General features: G+C 31.7%; 1 protein-coding gene across 3 annotated transcripts in view; it reads left to right on the top strand.

The window, feature by feature from the left end:
• Lrrtm4 (leucine rich repeat transmembrane neuronal 4) overlaps positions 1 to 5,082 on the top strand; it is a 758,564-nt gene that overhangs the window by 15,767 nt on the left and 737,715 nt on the right. The window lies entirely within an intron of this gene.

Genomic DNA, 5,082 nt, shown 5'->3' with positions numbered 1-5,082 from the left:
GGCCATTTGGTATCCGTATATACAAAATAGTTAGGATATATATATGTCTGCTTTCTCTTAGTTCAATGAGAAGAAAGATTTATACTAATAGTGTTTGGACAGGATGTCATGTCTGCATCTTGTACTATGAATAACCACTATGAAGACAGTGATATGCAATGTATTAATTTTTGAAACTGTCCTGTTAATCAGTTTTGAAATTGCTACTTTTTCTCAATAAAATTAATTTAAAAAGTGGTTCTTTATTTATATACTTTTTTGTTTTGTTTTGTCAGAGATGGGTGTTTCATTGTTGATAGAGACCCTGTATTTGGAGAAGTCTTTAAAGGACCTTTTCATACTTGATGCCATTTTCAAATATTATAGGTACTTGAATTCAGCAAAATAACCCAATATAGTCCAATAGCCAAATGGAAAGTGATAACTTAAATATTAAACAACAGAGAAAGAAAGGAGAAAAGTTAGGAAATATGGAAGGGGCAAACACATACATTTATACAAACAAGATGGTTAAGGCAATGGTCCTAAGAATCTCCATCAGATTTCTGAAAATAGCAGTTAATGAATAGAATCCTCACCCTGACTAACTATATATGCTGATATCTGTGAACTAAGCATTTATTTTTTAAAGTACTGGAGATCAAACTTGGAACCTATGCTTGCAGGCAAGCTGCTGAGCTATCTTCCTGGCCCCACATTGCTTTTATTTTTCAAAGCCCTTTTCCATCATAGTTGTAGTAAACATGCATTATTTAGGGTCATTTCATTGTAAGCTTGTTTTTACATTTAATTCTTTAACCTATATAAAATTTATTTACATATACTATTCAAAGTAGACAATGAAGTTATTTTCCCTTTAAGAGTTGTATTTTTTCAGCAGTTTTACATAATAAAAAATCTGCCCATGAATTCATTGCTTATTTTCAGATGTGATATTAATTTTACTATATAATTTGGTTTTTATAAGTGCTTATTCTTCCTATAATTCGTAAATGGCACACAAATGTTTGAAAATCTGTCTTAATGTTTTTCTAGTACTTTTATTTGAAATAAAATCCTTATTTATTTCTCTTCAACACAGATATATATTCTTCTCACTGGGAATTTGAATTTGTAATTATTATTTATTTATTTATTGGTCAGGGATCAAACTCAGGACCTTGTGGTTGCAAGGCAGTTGCTTAAGTAAGCCAATGATCTATCTCTGTGGCCCTATTGTTAAGTGTTGTCAGTAATGGGAATTTTTAGAAATTATTTAAATGAATTGTAAGAATCATATAAAAATGCACTATGATCTATTTATGCAACGTCTTTCCTGTGACTCCTATAAATATAAGTTGCTTTGCCTTATTTTAGTGCTCTCTGAAATACCACAATGTGTGTATGATATTTGCAGTTATCAATATTTTCATAAGATTTCAGTGTTGTTAATTCTTGTGAAACTTTATTCAAAGTAATTTTAACATAAAATTGGCAACCTTCAAAATTACATTTCTCATTTTTACATTCAATTGTCAAGTCTTTTGGAGGAAGATAGTATAGCTACAATGACTTAGAGCACCGATTTTCATTCTTCATGTTATTTACTGTACTTATATGTTCTTGTCCTTTTTTAGCTTTCTGTTTATTCAACAAAATATAGTTTTAGTTATGGGTACTTAAATTGGTCTGAGTGTTTTATTTGTAGTAGTATAAAAATTTAGTGTAGTCAAATCTTACTTACTTTGGAATTGCTTCCATTTCCTGTTCTTTTTATTCATTTATTTATTTATTTTTTGATGAAGTGCATCTTTTGCCACAGTTTAGTTTTTATAAAATGAATTATACATTTTTATTTTCTATTATCAAATGTTCTCTGCATTTCTAGACAGGTACACTTCATCCTTCATGGTTTTCATTTCCAGGTAGATCTTTAATGGCTTTATTTTCAGTTTATTTATAAATTTTCTTTCCCTCTTAGTATGGAGGCTAAATTTTGTGTTCTCTATCATTGAGTTCTATTTGCTCATTTAGCATTTTCAAGCTGTAAAATGGTTATATTAATTATTTTTTTTATTTTTAAGGAGAATAAAAATATTTAAAATATTTAAAACAATAAAGAATTTCACTAAAGAAAATAATAAGAATCCAAAAATTTTATATTATATGTTGTTGTCTTCAAATTAGCTGTTACATAAAGATTGGTCAAAAAAGTTATAAAAAATTAAAAAGAAGCAAAAATTTAAGACTTGACTGTTCTGTGTATTATTTTTCTTTGAACTACATAGAATAACCATTAAGTATTTGAAGAACCATTTTGCATAAGGTGAGAAAAAGTTATAAATTTTAGTCAGATTTTTTACTTTTTTTACCTTTGAGTCAGAATATTGAAGTATAGTTTTCAGGAAAAATACTTAATTTCTTGAAAATGTTCACTGCATGAAGATTTATGTACAAATCACTCATTTTAAATATTTTGCCTAATAATGTTTGCTCACACCATCTCTGTGCACCACTGTACTGGAAACTGGAATGAATCTTATGTCTTTTGTGCTATACCATTCAGAATAAAATTTGTGCATCCTTAGGTACATGTTTCCTCTTATGGAGGTAAATTCCGTATATCTGTTTTTTCTTTAGTCTTTTTATATATCAGTTGTATTCATCTATTCTTATTTAAAATTGCTCATGATATTCATGATTTAAAACAAAAATCTTTAGAGAGATCGCTTTCAAATTAACAGGAATATCTATGTTCTGTTTCCCAGAGTATAATAGTATTTATGTTTGAATAAATCCTTCAGCCAGTACTCTCTTACATGCATACTAAATATTAGTTAGTGTTCACGTATTTATATACTAAAATGATTTTGTGACCTGAGTCAGGGTTAGCAAATTATTCCTGAAAACAGATAGCCAATATTTTAGACACTATGTGCTATAGGATCTCTGTCTCTAGTAATCTGCTGATGTAGCATGAAAATGAAAGAGAGAGGGGGCCAGGGAGATGGCTCAGTGGAATAAGCGCTTCCCTGGCAAGTGCAAGGGCCTGAGTTCAATCCCCGGTTCCACCAAAAAAGTAAAAATAAAAATAAGAGAGAGAGAGAGAAAGAAAGTGAGAGTGAGAGCAAGAGCAAGACACAAACCAACCATGGAAGTATAGATAGGATGTAAATATCTGTATCAGCAAAATCTTAGTCACATAAACTGCAGGATCAGTTTCCTATGCTATCATTTGCTGAAATCAGTTTTATGAACTTTTAAATATACTTGACTTTTAACCTCTTAAAAAATTCATACTTTTCCCATAATCTGAAATCCTCCTCTGTCCTTCCCCATTATATTCTTCTCTTATTTAGAAAAAAAAGCAAAACAAAACAAAACAAAACAAAACAAAACAAAACAAAAAAACAAATACTCCACCCTACTCTACTTTTCCCCAAGAATCAATATTTAACCCACTACAATCGGTGGTTAGGGCCTTTCTGTCCACCCAAACAGTTTTTGCTAAATTTACTATTTACTTATTATTAAAATTGGTCCCTGCCTGGTATGGTGCTGCACGTCAATCATATCAGCACTTCAGAGGCTGAGGCAGGAGTATGCCTGCAACTACTAAGTGAGCTCAAAGTCATCCTAAACCACAATGTCTCAAAAAGACACCCCCCAAAAAATGGTGCTTTGTTCCTCTTTGCTTTGATATTGGGTAACATACAACACCTGCTCTGTTCTTTCCTCAAATGTTCTCTGCTTTCAGACTAAACTCTTTAAATTTAAAACAATTCCTTCTATCCTTTATAATCGCAGTTCCCTCTATCTGAACAGTGTGATGTTTTCCTGTGTCCGCTTCTTCACTCTTATTTCTTGTGCAACTCTTACTCTTTGTCTCTGTCTCTGCCTCCATCGCTGCCTCTGTCTCTGTCCCTTTTTCTTTCTAATTTATATTGCACAGTGTAACTTTTCCACTAAAATGAACAAAGTATTTTCCAATTGTTTGATCTACTTATTCTCTGTGTTCTGCATTTATGTTCTGATGTGTATTTGAAATGTGACTTCATCTACTTAAGAGGATCCATTAGCCCATTTTCAAAAGTGAACTATGATCTTCCTCTCTGAACATATTTTCTTCTTATATTTCTTGTCCTTTAAATGAACCTCTTTATTTGGGGAAGTCAGAATTGTGGGAATCACAACCCCAACCTTCCACTCACACTCAAAGAAAAAATTGAATCACAAAAAGAACATAACTCATCATGACTTATAATTTTTATTTTCCTATATCTCGAGTATCTGCCTTTCTTCTCACTGTGCTAATGCTACCAATCTCAGACCTTGTTTCAGGGGATTGGTCTGTAGTCTATACTGCAAAGAAAGTGCATTGTTTCAAAACAATTGCTTTCCTCTTGTACTGTTTTTAACTAAAGACTTTCAGTGGAGTGCTTGGTGTTCATAGAATGAGAACTATGCAGGCCCTCAACTGTAACCTAAGAAACCCCAAATAACCGACTGTGCCATCCCTGGCAAGCATATCACATGCTTGTTGCTCACTGATCTCCTTCCAAGGAGCCTTCCTCACTGTGCTGCCCTCTATTCATGTCTCTCTTACCTTTATGTTTCCTCCTTTGAATTATTTTTGTACACCCAACACTAGAACATCACTCTCCTCCTTATTAATTCCCAGTTATCACCTCCTGAGGAAGTCATTGATAAAATCCTTGTGTGGTCAAACTGCCCTGAATTCCTCTGACAGACCACCACTTAATACCTCACAAAACATATCCAGGGTATTCTGTTTCTTTTTGGTACTTATTTCTTTACTTACCTGCCATTCCTACTTACATCTAATCTTCTCAATGGAGGATAACATGTCACTGTTTATCTCTGAAATTTAGTGTTTTACTCAGTGTCTCATAAATAAAAACTTACTAGATAATAACTAATGAAATCATTATTTTATTTGTAGATTTTACTTCTTTATAGTTTCTGGATCTTAAAATAGAGTTACTGTTTTTAAAAAAAGTTTATAAGATTTTGTCTGGAAAGATTGATAAGATTATTTCACTTTTAGAATGAAGATCTATAGATTAAGATACAGATTTTATT

This window comes from Octodon degus, unplaced genomic scaffold (assembly GCF_000260255.1).
Source record: "Octodon degus isolate 3935 unplaced genomic scaffold, OctDeg1.0 scaffold00058, whole genome shotgun sequence".
NCBI classification, from domain to species: domain Eukaryota; kingdom Metazoa; phylum Chordata; class Mammalia; order Rodentia; family Octodontidae; genus Octodon; species Octodon degus.
This window is presented reverse-complemented; position numbering and strand designations above follow the sequence as displayed.